The sequence below is a fragment of the Bufo bufo genome, chromosome 4, assembly GCF_905171765.1.
Source record: "Bufo bufo chromosome 4, aBufBuf1.1, whole genome shotgun sequence".
Taxonomy (NCBI): Eukaryota; Metazoa; Chordata; class Amphibia; order Anura; family Bufonidae; genus Bufo; species Bufo bufo.
In genome coordinates, this window is record NC_053392.1 from 72,316,488 (window position 1) to 72,333,678 (window position 17,191).

The 17,191-nt window shown below is 44.1% G+C and overlaps 1 long non-coding RNA gene across 1 annotated transcript; it reads right to left on the minus strand.

The window, feature by feature from the left end:
• Window positions 1-4,257: 4,257 nt before the first annotated feature.
• Window positions 4,258-15,167, minus strand: LOC120998750. Its single transcript, XR_005778476.1, has 3 exons — window positions 14,996-15,167; window positions 6,868-6,872; window positions 4,258-4,268 (listed from the first exon to the last, which is right to left on the minus strand). It is a non-coding gene; the product is annotated as an uncharacterized LOC120998750 (long non-coding RNA).
• Between the last annotated feature and the right edge of the window lie 2,024 nt (window positions 15,168-17,191).

A 17,191-nucleotide genomic window follows, 5' to 3' on the forward strand; every position in this document is an offset into this window, starting at 1 on the left:
ATTAAATGCGTAAAACAATTCGGTTCGTGTAATGGTAACTAACCATTACGCGAACAGAATTTTTTTGCGCATTTAATGTTAGCGAAATTTCGCATGTAATATAAGAAAGTTAAAATTAAATGAGTAACTGAACGCTTTTGACATGATTGTCAAGTGAATTCTCAGCACGGTTGCTAGTCATGGAACATAACCTAGCCTTTGCGAAAAAAAAAAAGTCTTTAGAACATGCGATCCGCACACAAGCTTTAAGCATTAGCAATAAGCATAGTAATACTTGACTGATGGAATGACTCGAAATTTTTCGAAAATAGTGCTATATAAGAAAATCTAGAATATAGCACTATATTCGAAAACTACGGAATTCCGCATTTTTCAAATATAGTGGCATATTCTGGATTTTCGTATATAGCACTATTTTCGTAAATTTACGAGTTATTTCATGAGTCAAGTATATGCTTATTGCTATGCTGCTAATGCATTGATTGCATATATATTATATGCGAAAATATTAAATGCGTAAAAAAAATTCTGTTCGTGTAATGGTTAGATGGCTCTTTCCAAGTTGTGAAGAGCCATCTAACCATTACACGAACAGAATTTTTTTACGCAATTAATATTTTCGCATATAATATATATGCATTAGCATAGCAATAAGCAGCATATACTTGTCCTTGACTGATGAAATGACTCGAAATTTTTCGAAAATATTACTATATACGAAAATCAAGAATATAGCACTATATTCGAAAAATACGGCATTCCGTATTTTTCGAATATAGTGCTATATTCTTGATTTTCGTATATAGCATTTTTTTAGAAAAATTTCGAGTCATTTCATCAGTCAAGTATTACTATGCTTATTGCTAATGCTTAAAGCTTGTGTGCGGATCGCATGTTGTAAAGACGTTTTTTTTCGCAAAGGCTAGCAACCGTGCCGAGAATTCACTTGACATGTCAGAAGCGTTCAGTTACTCATATGGTTTTGACTTTCTTATATTTTATGCGAAAATTCGCTAACATTAAATGCGCAAAAAAAATTCTGTTCGTGTAATGGTTAGCTGGCTCATCCAAACTACTGTTAGTTAGCTGCTTTTGCTTACAGCTTGTGTGGAATTTATAAATATGTGAGTTGTTCTAAATGCATTGGGACTAATCAATTATATTTCTATTGTTTTATTAGCTTAAAAGGAAACGAAATTTCGTTTTAACGAATATAGAGGCAAATATTCTAATTGTTCGCGAATTCTCGAAGTTACGATATTCGCAATAAAAATTCGCAAAACGGATATTCGCGCTCAACACTAATGCATACCCCATATCATATGTACAGCGCTATGGAATGAATGGTGCTTTAATAATAAATAATAATATGTGATTAATATTCTACCACATATTCTCGAAATATCGCGAATTCGAATATGGGGCCTGCCGCTCATCACTAGTACGTATATTTCCTATAAATACACCCTGCAACACAGCATTTGCACCCCAATAACAAGCAAGGTTTGCTGGAATTACAGAGGTATCATCTGGTGCAGCAGTATAATATCAATTTAAATCCCCAATACGTACAGCAAGGTGTAATAGAATCACTCCTATTACCCAGGCTGTACACTCTCCTATTGCACCCTGTTCTCCTTTTATAGTATAGATGATGCCTCCCTATACTTTCCCTACACCTTGAATAATTTTTCCCTGAACTTCTAAATCGATTTTTCAGCACAATAACGTCTTTCCTAGCACTGTCCCTAGCGCCTTCTGATGTCTCTCACTGCACTAAGTACAATGGAAAATGGCTGAATCCAAGATGGCTGAGGGTATTTATAGGGCTATGACATCACAGGGGCTGGCTAGCTGCTGATTGGCTGCATGAATGCATGGCATTGTGGGTGATCCCTCGTTCACAGAGTTCTTTGCTCCATGTCCTAACACTTGCAGCAGCTATTTTAGGAAAAAATTAAATTAATTTCCACCAAGCGTGAGGAACTTCGTAGTGAATCAATTTTTTCATGAAATTTGGATCGAATCCCACTTCGTCAACTTCGATTCGCTGATACCTAGTTGTGGCGAAACCGACCTCGCCACTGGGTTTTGGAGAGGACTGGCTGCTGGCCTCTTGCCCCAGGATTATGGGCCATATACTAACTTTTAAACCCCTGAACCGATTCAAGTGAATTTTGGATAGGTTTGTCCCCAAGTTATACTGTTTAAATTGATGTTAGTTATATGTATGGCCAATGTAAACTCACAAAGTTGTAACAATTTATAATAAGTGTAACTTGTCAGCTTGGGAGGAAATGCTGGGTGTGTTTCTATTGTGCCATTGTCCCATTGTGTGTTTAAATGGTGATGTCTGTTCTGTTGTCCTCACATGTGTATTGGCGATCTCCCTTTGTCCTCAGAGATAATTGGATTGCTCCTCAGGTTGTCTCCGGGACAGAGAGGAGGAGACCATGATGCATTGTGGGGATATGTTGTATTTGTCCTATGTCACAGTCTTCATTCTGGTCCTCTGGGGGTGTGAACGATTGGTTGCTGTAGTTACATTGTATGTGTTGTAAATTACTGATTGGTTGTATTTCAAACCCTTGTGGGCAGTACTATGTTTGTGGTTTATGAATAAAAGAGGCTGTACTTGAAGTACAGTCAGATCACTGCTTGACCCTCAACACGGAGCCTTGTCTCGTTATTGGGGGGATTCACTGTATGCTGTTAGAAGACCGATTGCCAGAAGTGTAAGCTGATTCCTGTTCGTCTGCTAGCAGCTATTCGTGAGGTTCCAGTTTGGAGTGCTACTTTGTATCCAGTTCGGGAGTTTGGTGTATCCTGCAGTAGCTGTGCCTGTCTCTCAGAAAGGGGCTTATCGCCTAAACGGATTTTAACCCCTTGTCTGCTGAAATGGTCCGTTGCATTGGTGGCAAGCAGCGGGATCGTTCCTACAGCCAGAAGGACAGCTACAGGAGACACCATTTCTTTGGATTCTACAATTTAAAGGCAACGCATGTCCCAGTACAGCGACCCTAACAGCACCAGAATGGAAACAGCAGTGGAGTACGATGAGGGTGTCATGGATGACCGAGATGCAGTCCGCAAAGGCATCTGGTACCAGGTACTGGGTATTGTGGAGTATATGCAGGACGAGAGACTCCCAACGGAAGACCAGCGGTTGCAGAAGCGAGTAGCCCTGCAGATGCCCTTCCTGGGAGAGCAGCCCCGGGAGGAATGGGTAAAGGAATTGGAACTCCTAGCATGGCGGGAGCTGTGGCTGGAAGATGCCTACCAGGCGCTCTGGTGGTATGGGGCACAGTACCTACCCAGGACAGCTGAGCATGACAAGCCGGAGGGAGAGGAGTTTGATGGTCCTGGCTTGTTATGGGAGACTTTTTCAGAGCTGGAGTTTGGGAGCCCTACACAAGCCCGGTTCCATGATCTCTTGGAATGGAGGGAGAGCAGGTATGACTGGGACGACACTCATGAGATTGAGCAGGACCTGGTCCACCTGGTGACCCGGGAGATGGAGCTGGAACAGGGCTACCAGCAGCTGTTCCACGCCAGTGAGAAGGCTCAGCAGGACAGTAAGGTGACAAACCCAGTCTCCATTCCCCAGCGCCAGTGTGAAGTGCAGGGGGAGGAGAGCAGCGTCCTCCCTCCTCAGCGGCAGGCTGAGTTACAGAGGGCAGAGGTAGTTGTTCCTGCCCGCCAGCAGCAGCATGATTTTTTGGGAATTGGGAGCCCAGTCTCCATTCCCCAGCGGCCGTATGAATTATTGGGGATTGGGAGCCCAGTCTCCTTTCCCAAGCGGCAGGCAGAGTTACAGGGGGCAGAGACAGTCGGTCCTGTCCCCCAGCCGCAGAGTGTCCAGCAGGGAATAGAGAGCCCAGTCTCCTTTCCCCAGCAACAGGACACTGTATTGGGAGCGGAGACGGTCGGTCGCCCTCCCCAGCGGCTGGAAGTATGTATGGGAGAGGAGCTTGTTACCCCCTCTCCCCAGCGGCAGCTTAACGCACCAGGGGGAGACAGTAAGCCCCACAACAGTGCAGATGGGACCGTGGTCTCTGCACTTACAGCACAGGGGGTAGAGACAGTCGGTCTCCCCCTCCAACAACCAGGCTCCAACCAGGCTTCTTCCATGGTAGCGCTGGCACCAGGGCAGAGTACCGTTGATCCCTGCCCACAAAGCAACCTCCACTCCAAGCCAGGGAGCAACACAGAGACCGGGAGTACCAGCTTCCAACATAACCTTGGTGGACTCACTGGACAGAGACAGGCTACTAAAGTCAACAGGTCCAGTATTTGGCTGTGGGTGGGCTGCCAGACTAACTCAGGTACCGACCGGCGTGAGGTCAGGTATCTGGTTAGTCTTCCCTGGGGGGGGGGGAGATGTGTGGCAAAACCGACCTCGCCACTGGGTTTTGGAGAGGACTGGCTGCTGGCCTCTTGCCCCAGGATTATGGGCCATATACTAACTTTTAAACCCCTGAACCGATTCAAGTGAATTTTGGATAGGTTTGTCCCCAAGTTATACTGTTTAAATTGATGTTAGTTATATGTATGGCCAATGTAAACTCACAAAGTTGTAACAATTTATAATAAGTGTAACTTGTCAGCTTGGGAGGAAATGCTGGGTGTGTTTCTATTGTGCCATTGTCCCATTGTGTGTTTAAATGGTGATGTCTGTTCTGTTGTCCTCACATGTGTATTGGCGATCTCCCTTTGTCCTCAGAGATAATTGGATTGCTCCTCAGGTTGTCTCCGGGACAGAGAGGAGGAGACCATGATGCATTGTGGGGATATGTTGTATTTGTCCTATGTCACAGTCTTCATTCTGGTCCTCTGGGGGTGTGAACGATTGGTTGCTGTAGTTACATTGTATGTGTTGTAAATTACTGATTGGTTGTATTTCAAACCCTTGTGGGCAGTACTATGTTTGTGGTTTATGAATAAAAGAGGCTGTACTTGAAGTACAGTCAGACCACTGCTTGACCCTCAACACGGAGCCTTGTCTCTTTATTGGGGGGATTCACTGTATGCTGTTAGAAGACCGATTGCCAGAAGTGTAAGCTGATTCCTGTTCGTCTGCTAGCAGCTATTCGTGAGGTTCCAGTTTGGAGTGCTACTTTGTATCCAGTTCGGGAGTTTGGTGTATCCTGCAGTAGCTGTGCCTGTCTCTCAGAAAGGGGCTTATCGCCTAAACGGATTTTAACCCCTTGTCTGCTGAAACGGTCCGTTACACTAGTCATATGTATAGAGTAGAGTAAGTAGATTTAGCAAATTTTTTGAAATTTATTTTGTGTAAGGGTCCAAATCAATTCTATCCCAATTAAATTGCTCTGAAAATTGTCATTCAACAATCTCTGGTCTCTAGGACTCAGAGAATAAAAAAAAAAGTCCTAGAAGAGAAAGAGCACCCCAAAGTCACTTAGATAAGACTTGTTTCACAAAACCCGTTCCAGTGTAGAATGCCAGGAGTTGGCCAGACAAAGAATGCTGCGTGCAGCGGTATTTGTCCGGCAGATTCTTGGCATATTGGCTGAATCACAGCCGGCCCCACTATAGTTAATGGGACTGAACGGCATTTTGGTAGCGTTCGGCAATGCCTGATCCGCAAATGTGAGACAGGCCTAACCAGGGTAGTTTTCACTTGAGACACTAAGTAATCTTGTCCTTTTGTTAGAAAATACCACACAGAAAAGCATAAGGGCTCATGCACATGAACGTATTTTCTTTCCGTGTCCGTTCTGGGTTTTTTGCGGACTGTATGCGGAACCATTCATTTCTATGGTTCCGCAAAAAAAAAATGAATTTACGTCCGTTCCGTAAAAAAAAATAGAACATGTCCTATTATTGTCTGCATTACGGACAAGGATAGAACTGTTCAATTAGGGGTCAGCCGTTCCATTCTGCAAAATACGGAATGCATACGGACGTCATCCGTATTTTTTGCGGGTTCGTGTTTTGCGGACCGCAAAATACATACGGTCGTGTGCATAATCCCTAATACTGAGACATTCAGTGCCCTTGTCCTTTTGGAAGGAGAACTGGCTTGCATCTTTCTCTCTCTTTTGTGATTTACCCGAAACAATTCACAAGAAATTTGGGGATGAATTTCGAATCAGTGGAATGAATTCTCTAATATTTATTATAAAACTCTGTGTTCCACTTGTGCCAAAAGAATTACGGTACTGCTTGCACCAATTCGTGATTGACGTTAGCCATCTAGTCATGGTGATAGGTATTTTATTTTATTTTTTACCATATTTACTACATTCAACTTTTTGAAAGTTGCATTTGCCCCTTATCAGCAGGCCACAAAAATAAACCAAAAGCACCACACCTTGTCTAATATAAAACATTACACATTTTCAGAGGTTTTCCCTTGTTGTTTTTTTTATCACCTATCCACAGAATGGGTCATAAATATTTGATCGCTTGGGAAATGTCTATGGGAATAATAGAAAGAGTCGAGTGCTAGCTGCTGTGTTTTCTTTGCAAAAAATCCCCTGAAATGCCTCATATATTTCTAATCACTAATAATCTAGCATTCATATTTATAGAGGTTTCTGATTGCATACCTCTGTTGTTACATGCTGAAAGGGTTGTACTTTCAAATCTTAAAAAAAAAGGTTCCTCATGCCTTAAAATAAATAAATCTTACTCACGGTACCGATTCCCCACCCCCCAATCCATTTCTGACACCTCATAGTCCCCTTTTTCATCCTGCTAGAGATAACTGAATTTAAAAAAAATTCAATTTGCCGGTTAGTCTAATTTCTTTAAAAAAAAAATTATTCGATCCGAATATATTCACGGTGAATTTCGGGAAAAAATTTCCTGGCTGCAGAGAGCATTTATAGTGGTGTAGAACACTGTGCCTTGCAGTAACACACATAGGGAGTTTGCTGTGGTAGTGAAATAATACTGTGAGTCCATATGACATGCAGATGACAGACGTCTCTCTTAGAATCACTGCACACTTCACTAATTTAGGCAGTCAAGGGGCAAAAACTAACCAAATAACTCAAGTATGAACTCAGCCTTACAGGTCGATGTTAGCTCCAATAAGTAGTGCACTCCTTTTACACAGTCGTCAGCTGATTCCAAATAGATGTCTACAGAACCTGTTCTATTAAACACTTATACAAGTAGAGCCCCCAGACAGAGTGGAGAGGGTGTCAGCAGTAAGTTTGTGTTGACCTCACTGATTATTTTGCCCTTCCTCTGATCTGTCAGAAAAATAACTCACAAAAAACGGATCCTGTCTGTGGAGAATCTGGCTTCAATCAGTCAGCATTTGGTCAGTAATCCATCAGTATTGCTATTGCCAAAATCAGGAGTGCATCCAAAACAGAGATGACACGTGAACTGAATATTTGCATGTCTTCTGTGTTTTGTACCCACTCCTGCTTTTGGCTACCAAATCATAAGCCAATTCTGATGGGACCATACAGGCCTTACAGCTGCTGCACAGACAGGATCCGTTGTGCGTCTCATTTATCCTTCCTTCTGACACATCAGAAAAAGGGTCAAATAAATGATGATGTCAACCAAGCCAAAAAGGCTAAATAGTGGCCCAGTCATGAAGTGGGGAGGGTGGGAACAGCATGAGAAGTCCACAGAGTGGACCTATGACATAGTGGTGAGGTGGCGGCAGCATCAGGAGGCAACAGAGTGTGGAGGTAGCAGCAGCATCTGGAGACCACAGAGTGGCAAGGTGACATAGTGTGGAGGTGGCATCAGCATGAGGAGACCACAGAGTGGCAAGGTGACATAGTGTAGAGGTTGCAGCAGCATCAGGAGGCCACAGAGTGGCAAGGTGACAGTGTGGAGGTGGCAGCAGCATCAGAAGACCACAGAGTGGCAAGATAACATAGTGTGGAGGTTGCAGCAGCATCAGGAGACCACAGAGTGACCCGGTGACAGAATGGGGAGGTGGGTGGCAATACCAGTACCAACTGACAATGGAGGGTGAAAGAAGGAGCACTTGGCATCAGATGTGTGGCATCAGGCGGGTGGCAGCATCAGAATAGTACCTGAAGCAGGTAGCCAGAAGAAACTCTCTCTTTTGTCAAAGTGTTTTTTGTGGCACCATGGATGATCTAGTCTGATGCATCAGGCATTGGTGGGTGGAAATCCTGGCTGATCCATGCCTGATTCATCTTGACAAAGGTCAGTCTCTCCACATTTTGGATGGACAGGGGAGTTTTTTGGGGGGCAACTATGGTCCCCGCCACACTAAACACCTGCTCTGATGCCACACTACTGGCCAGGCAGGACAGCTTTTTCAGGGCAAACTCAGCCAGTTGCGGCCACAAATCCAGTTTAGCTGCCCAGTAGTCCAGCGGATCTTCAATGTGGGGTGGCAGTGTGCTGTCCAAGTATGCCACCACCTGCTGGTTCAGGTCCTGCTCCAGGTCTAGCTGCTGCTGCTGCTGCTGAGTAGTTTCTTCACTAGGTGGGTGAAGAAAGCTGCTCATCAGCGACTCTAGACTCAAGTTGCTGCTGATGGAGCTGTAACTGCTCCCACCCCCCCACAGCAGCCATGGCAGAGGAACGTGAGCGCAGAGGGCCCCCCGGTCAGACCTACGAGAGGATGAACGATGGCGCAGATAGGCAGCGGCCAACTGACTACATAGAATGTCTCTATAGTAGTTCAGTTTGTCCTCCCTCTCAGCGGGTGTAAACAAAGCCACCATTTTGGACCGGTAGCGAGGGTCCAACAAGGTGGTGAGCCAGAAGTCAATTCAGCTGTCACTACGCAAGCAAGTGAGCATGCATCGGGCCATTTGTGCAAGTGACTCCGGAGGGACTCCCTGCCTCCATCTCCACTGCATATTGCCATGGTGTGTCTTGGTCCTCTGCCTCCTCTTCCTCATCGCCCTGTAGCTCCTCTGGCTGCTCCTGCTCCTCCTCTCCTGTCACCTGTGTAGCAAAACCACTTGGCTACACATTGCTTGTGCTCCAATGTCCTCCTCCTCCTCCAGTTCAGCCCCCACAGGGCCCATGTGGCCGTGAGATCTAGGCGCCACCTCTCCAGTCCCCTGAACAGCCAGATTTACCAGCATCTGTTCCAGGATATGAAACAGTGGAATGACGTTGTTCATCCCGTAGTCCTGGCGACTGACAAATAACGTGGCCTCCTCAAAGGGCCTGAGCAATTGGCAGGTGTCACGCATGAGCTGCCACTGGCTGACATCAAAGTTACACAGGGGAGTACTCCTGTCTGCTTGGATCATCAGGTAATAGTTTATGGCCTTTCTCTGTTCGTACAGTTGGTCCAACATATGGAGGGGGGACATCCTAAAACATTTAATGTGATAATGGCTTAATGTAGCTTAATGTGCCATAATGTGCCTAAACCTCAATCAATTGCCTTGAAACTTTGCACAACCCAAGATCTCAGCTTCCCAAACATATCCTAGAAGTTTCATGTATTTCAGTTAACCACAAGGCAAATGAGTGACATTAAGCTTGTTTATTGGGGAGCTTAATGTGGCTTAACGTACATAAAACAACTTAGATGTTAACCGATTTCCCCCCAAAATTCACATAATATAAGATTCTTTTATCTATTCAAATAAATCCGGGAAAAAATCAGTGCTTTTAGTAAAAACAAGGCACACTTTATTTATAATTTTTTTAAATATGACATTCATATCCCTTGTTTTCTGTCAACATTACCTTCATATTGCAATAACTCAGTTTGCAAGAAGACATTTATTTATTTATTAAACTATATAAACCAAAACATAATAGTGATATTGGAGGAAAACTTCAGCCTGTATCCATAACCTTTCTGTATTTCCCTATAGATGATAGAAAGCACCATCTGGAATGAAGAATACATAAGAAATCCATTACAGAGGAGATAGTGAGGGTAATAAGTATGCACATTCTTATCTATGGCATCATAAAAATAGTGGCCAAAACCAATATACCCCTACTTGATTGGTCCTAAAATGTCACCTCTATTTTACTCTGTGAGTGCGATCTCACATTAATCAAGGAATAAAATAGTTTAATGTGAATAACCTTTGGTATGTTTTATCAAATGACCCAAAATCTTCAGAATATGTTGGCATAGAGAGAATCTAGTAGAATGGGAAGTTTGGAGGAACTTGGTTAAAGAGGACCTTTCACAGATTCTTACCCTATGAACTAACTATACAGATATGTAGAGCGGCGCCCGGGGATCTCACTGCACTTACTGTTATCCCCGGGCGCCGCTCCGTTCTCCCGCTATGCCCTCCGGTATCTCCGCTCACTAAGTTATAGTAGGCGGAGATACCAGTCCCTAAGTTATGGTAGGCGGAGTCTGCCCTAGCGCTGGCCAATCGCAGCGCAGAGCTCACAGCCTGGGAGGTTATTTTCTCCCAGGCTGTGAGCTCTGCAATGCGATTGGCCAGCGCTAGGGCAGACTCCGCCTACCATAACTTAGGGAACGGAGATACCGGAGGGCATAGCAGGAGAACGGAGCGGCGCCCGGGGATAATAGTAAGTGCAGAGAGATCCCCGGGCGCCGCTCCACATGTCTGTATACTTAGTTCATAGGGTAAGAATCGGTGAAAGGTCCTCTTTAACATCTGAGTTGTTTTTTGTACATTAAGCCACATTAAGCTCCCCAAAAAAAAAGCTTAATGTTACTCATTTGCCTTGTGGGTAGCCAAAATTCATGAAACTTCCAGGATAGGTTTGGGAAGCTGAGATCTTAGGTTGTGCAAAGTTTCAAGGCAATTGATTGAGGTTTAGGCATATTATGGTACATTAAGCTACATTAAGCCATTTTCACATTAAATGTTTTAGGATGTCCCTATGGAGGGTGGAATTCCAACGGGTGGAAACATCGCATATCAGCCTATGTTGGGGATGCCGTTCTGCCGATGCAGCTCAAGGAGGGTGTTCTTTGCAGTGTACAAGTGGCTGAAGTGCATGCAAAGTTTCCTGGCCATTTTTAGGATGTCTTGCAGATGGGTGGAAGACTTCAGGAACCGCTTGACTACCAGAGTGAACACGTGTGCCATGCAGGGCGCATGGCTCAGCCCTCCTTGATGCAGCACCGACACCATGTTCTTCATTGTCGGTCACCATGGTTCCGATTTTAAGTTGTCACAGAGAAAACCAGGATTTGATTTCTTGATGAAGGACACAAAGCAGTTCCTCCCCTGTGTGACTCAGTTCGCCCAGGAAAACGAGGTGCAGAACAGCGTGACATGTGGTTTGCTGGAGGGGCACTGTGACTTGTCCCTGCAGTGGAGGCTCAGGAAATGGTGGAGGATGAGGAGGCAGAGGCAGACATTGTCGCAGGACCAATGGCGTGACAACAAGGAGGTGGAATCGGCATCACCTGGCCAAGTTGCTGGTGTGACTGTGCAGGAACCACATTCTCCCAGTGGGCCATAAAGTATGGTTCCTGACCGTAGTTACAGCTCCACACATCGGCGCTGCCGTGCACTTTGGCAGACACAGACAGGCTCAAGGACTGGCCCACATTCTGTTCTACATGTGTGTGCAGGGCTGGTGCTGCCGTTTTGGCAAATAAATGACGGCTTTAGACTCTCCACCTCGGCTCGGCACAAGCCATCAGTTCTCTTGGAAAGGGAGGGACTGCAGCACCAGCAACTTGGCCAGGAGCACGTTCAGCTTCTGCGCCGATGGATGAGTGCACACACACTGTTGTCTCTTGGCAATCGCTTTGTTGATTGATTGTTGATGGAATGACTGATGAGGAGTAGGAGGGCGAGGAGCAGGAGCATCAGGACCAACAGATGATTGGAAGGACAGACAGCTCACTTTGGCTGAGGTGGTGGAGCCTTGACTGCCTGAAATCGGGTGCGTGCCACTGGGTGATGCAGTGGTTGCTGCGTCTGGCTGGACCAGCACATCGGAGCCACAGTACTCCCAGGCCACTTTATGGTGATGCTCCAGATGTTGACGCAGGGCCGTGGTGCCAAAATTGCCACCCTGGCCACGCTTCACCTTATGCCCACAGATTCTACATATGGCCATGTTCACCTCCTCCGGCAGCTTAACAAAAAACTGCCACACCACCGAGTAGGTGATTTTACCGCGAATACTACGCACTGACTGACTGCTACTGCCACTGTCTCCATGCACCCATGCACTGCTACTTCCCGGGCAGGAAGGCTCCTGTGAAGCGGGTGGTCTACCCCAGGCACATTTGGCTCCCGTCCTCCCACTCCTGCCACCCTGCTGATTCCCCGCCACGCTAGCGACGGGCAAGCTGACACCCTCTTCTCCCAATGATGATGAAGCCCCTTCATCACCCAGCTCCCAAGTGTGATCAGCTACATCATCATCATCGAGTACTGTCTGCACGTCACTGATGTCCTCATCAACCGTCTCTGGGTCAGAAGCCTGACCACTGGCAACACCAGGTCCCACGCCACTCTCCTCATCACCACTTGCCCGCCTACCGCAGGAAGGGGCTGATGTCTCCTCCACATCTTGGCTGGCCAGTAGTTGCTGACTGTCCTCTACTAGCTCGTCCTCGCTGTATAGTGGAGATGAGCCCACAGCATATAATACTTCTCTGGCTGAGGGAACAGAAAAGGACAGAGGCAGGTTGAGGACAGATGAGGGCACAGGGCCTGCTCCCGAGCCATGCCAACTAAGGGTTGTGTCTGACGAACCCACTGACTCTTGGCTGGGGGTGTCTGATGTCACTTGGGATGAAGTGGATGACCGAGTCAACCATTCAAGAACCGCTGGGTTGCTGGTCAAGACACGACCACTAGATGACACCGGGAGCTCAGGCCTCTCGCTGCGACCCCTGCTGCCACACCCCCTTACTCTGCTGCGACCTCTGCCTACGCCAGAAACATTTAGGCCTCTGCCACTCCTCTGTGCAGGACCTGGAACTTCTCTGTCTAACATACTGTTAGATCAAATAAATAAATAAAAAGGAAATTAAAATACCTCAAAAAACTCTGTAATTTTCTCTAACTAGCCCCCTTTTTTTTACCACTAATACACGCCAAAAAGGGCTGTAATTTTCTCACTTCACCACCCAACGGCAAATACTTTTTTGTGCCACTAATACACGCCAAAAAAGGCTTTAGAACATATAACTGCACCCCTGAACCACAAATAGGCTTTTATTTATTTTTTCACTTATACACGACACAAAAGGCTTTAGAACATAAAACTGCACTGCTGACCGGCAAATATATTTTTTCTTTTTCAACTAATACACGGAAAAAAGGGCTTTCGAACAGATAACTGCACAGCTGAACTGCAAATATATATTTTTTTTGCCACTAATACACTACAAAATGGGCTTTAATTTTTCGCACTTCACCACACAACGGCTAATAAATCCATTTTTCCCACTAATACAAGCCAAAAAATGCTTTAGAGCATATAACTGCACCACACAAGGGCAAATAAGATGTAGAAATATTTCCTTGTAATAAACCCTGTTAATGGCTGTATCGAACAGCACTTGCACCCCAATAACAAGAACGGTTTGCTGGAATTACAGAGCTGTATAATGCAATGTGGGTCCCCAGTCAGTGCAGCAAGGTGTAATAGAATTGTTCCTATTACCCAGGCTGTAACCTCCCCTACTGAACCCTGTTCAACATAAATGCTGTGGAATGATTCCTCTCTATTCTTTCCCTACACCTTGAATGGTTTTTCCCTGCACTTAATTTTTTTAGCACAATAAAGTTTTTTCTAGCACTGTCCCTAGCGCCTGTTGACATCTCTCCCTGCACTAAGTACACTGGAAAATGGCAGAATCTAAGATGGCTGACGCTATTTATAGGGCGGTGACATCACAGGACTGGCTGTCTACTGATTGGCTGGATGCATGGCATTATGTGTGATCCCGCCTTCCCAGAGTTCCTTTCTCCATGTCCTCACACGAGCAGCAGCCATTTTAGAAAAAAATGTGATTCGTTACCATTACCATTTTTCCTGAAATTCGAATCAATTCCACTTCGTCAGCTTCAATTTGTTCATCTCTACTTCCTGCATAGGCCAATCACTGGCTGGTGCGAGTCTCTGTTGTGACCAGTGATTGGCTGAACAGATACTGTGTCTTAAGAGGGAGCAGGGATCAGAGACCAGTGGGGGCGTTAAAGCATTAGAACAGAGGTGACAGGGGATTGTGATAATTAACTTGTTTTATTTTAACATATTTTAACCCACAGGGAATCTTCTTAAAAATGTTATGCCAAGACAACTGCTAAAAAAGGTTTCCCTTTGGTTAAGGGCTCATGCACACGACCGTATGTATTTTGCGGTCCGCAAAACACGGATCTGCAAAAAATGCGATTTACGTCCGTGTGCATTCCGTATTTTGCGGAACATAACAGCTGGCCCATAATAGAACAGTCCTATCCTTGTCCGTTATGCGGACAATAATAGGACATGTTCTATTTTTTTGCAGAACGGGCTTGTGGACATAGGAAACGGAATACATATGGAGTAACTTCAATTTTTTTGGTAGACCCATTGAAATGCATGGTTCCGCATACAGTCCGCAAAAAAAATGGAACCGACACGGAAAGAAAATACTTTTGTGTGCATAAGCCCTAATTCTGTTTTGCCAGAACAGTCCCCTGAAAATAAGCTAATCAGAGGGTGTCCTGCTGCTGGGACCACCGACAATCAGCAGTATTCTATGGAGGAACTAGCACCAAGTATTTCATTGTTTTGCAGCACCACCACTGGCTCTAGGAAGTATGACATGGTGGCCACGGAAATCAATGGAGATGCACAGATGTGCCAGGTCCCCCACAGATTTTATTTTATTGCTGCACTCCACTTCTGCTAAATGATGGAGATCATGCATGAAAAAAAAACTCTATATCTCAGAATGTGCTAATTGAGGATCTGAAAATGTGGATCAGACAGCCGCTTGGAGTTTAATTAGTTACCCTTAACGCTGGGTTCACACCTGAGCGTACCCTGTATGCGCTTTTTACAGGCGTTTTTATCGGGCGTTTACATACGCGCGAGGAAACAAGCAAACGCCCATTGTCGCGCATTCCCGCTAATGTCTATGTGCGGGAACGCGCAACAATACGCCCCAAAGAAGCTCCTGTACTTCTTGGGGCGTAGGGCGTTTTACAGCGCGTTCGTACGCGCTGTAAATCGCTCAGGTGAGAACCATGCCCATAGGGAATCATTGGTTTTTGCCTGTTGAGCGTTTTACAGCGCGTGGGAACGCGCTGTAAAACGCTCAGGTGTGAACCCAGCCTTAAATATGTGTATATTGGTGAATGGCTCATTTCCTGCCCTATATTATAATTTAAAGTTATCCTTCTATTACTCCATATTATCAAAAACTATAATTTATATGATCAAAAAGAAGTAGGCATTAATGTCATCAATAAATTAAATGCAGTCATATAAGCACGGGGTTAAAACGCTGCGGAGCTCGCCGTGTCTGAGCGTTTGTGTACACCATTCATGAATTTTCAAAGCTTTATAATAAGTTGAAAATTAAAGTAAAAGGACATACCTGCTGCGTGATAAATCACTCACTGACAAAAACTCCAAAGAATATTGTGTTAAACCTTCAGGCAGAAAGAACCAATATCCTGTCTAATGTGAAGGTGCGCAATGGAAGTACTAGGCAGACGGCCATTTGTATGAGGCACGGTGCCAATTTTGCAGGTAGCCAATTTCCTGATCGCTCCCTTGATAGAAGATCCTACTTGCTCGAACCCTATTCTGAGCCTGGGAAAAAATGAACAAAGCCGATGGAAATGATGTACGCATCCTAGAAACATACACAAAACACTCAAATAATAGTAACTCAGTTGTGCAGAAATACTTTGCAGTGCATAAGCCCTAATTCTCGTGGTTTCTCGTAAAAAAAAAAAAAAGTTCACAAAAAATCAATGGAATTTTTGTGAAAAAATTGGCTTAAATGTTCTATATATAACAAGCAGCGCTGTATTGTATTTACTTGGATGCTGAACCTCAGCCTTTAGCAAGATGCCCTCCGACAGTTATTTGGGGGGAGATGTATTAACTCATTAAAGTGAAAGCAATATTTAACATTTTTATTAATCTCATTCTGATTGTTTTATAGTTTTTTGGAGGATTACATATTTTGTCATGGTTTAAATTTGGGATGTATATACAGCATAACTTAACATTTAACATTTTAGGGGACTCACAGAAAAGGCAATTTCAGTACTTTATTCTAAGGTTGTCATGATTGTGCCAATACCAAAGATCCATTTTAATTTTGTTACCATTTTATTTATTTTGCTAAAAATAGTTTGTGTAAAATGATTTTATTGCAAAAGTATTATTATATTAATATTATTACTATTAATGTTATTAATAAATATTATTTTTTATTTCTGCATTTTTTTTTTTATGTTTTCATTTTTTTTTTCATTTGTTTTTTTCCACTAAGAAACTTCAAGAAAGCGTTTTAGCTTAAAGGGAATGTGTCATCAGAAAATGACTTGCTGTTTAAATCACTTTTTTTTAAATAATTTTTGATGATGTTATTTTTAATTTTCCATGTCACTTTTTATATTTAAACTAAAACCAAAAACCTTGCAGTTTTCACACTGGCCACTATGTCTAATAATAAGCACCACTTCTTGGTCTGTACAGATCACTTTACTGCAGTTACCTGCTTATCTGTCATTCTAATCCTGCCTGTAATAATATCATCTCTGTATACAGATAAGACAGGATCCACCACTCATAATAGGTGATCGTCAGAGCTTATCTATTCTTCTCTTGTACAATGACCTCTGCACAGGTCACAGAGCATGTCTAGAAGATTCTCCCATAGAAGTTAATGAGGTCCCCTCCTGACCATTGTGTCAAGCAATTTTCTTAATGCTTTGTAAATGCTGTTAAGAACAGCTCAGGCAAGATGGCCGCCCCCATAATCATGTTCTGGAAATAGAATAAAAAAAATCTACAATCAGAAAATAAAAACAGATTAGAAAAAAAGGAGATGTTTTACTTATCTGGTTTTAACTGGCAGATACAAAAAATTGTGACAAATTTCCTTTAAACTGCATAATTCTTTTAGAATGCCTTTGAAATAGAGACTAAAGGATGGGCTTTTGTGATGTCCCTGGGTGCCCTAGTGATCAATGGGGTGATAAGGGGAGCTCTTTCTCCTTGTTGACACAATTAGCTGAGATTTTTGCAATCATTACTGATTTTGATGTTAAAAGGGTTTTCTGGT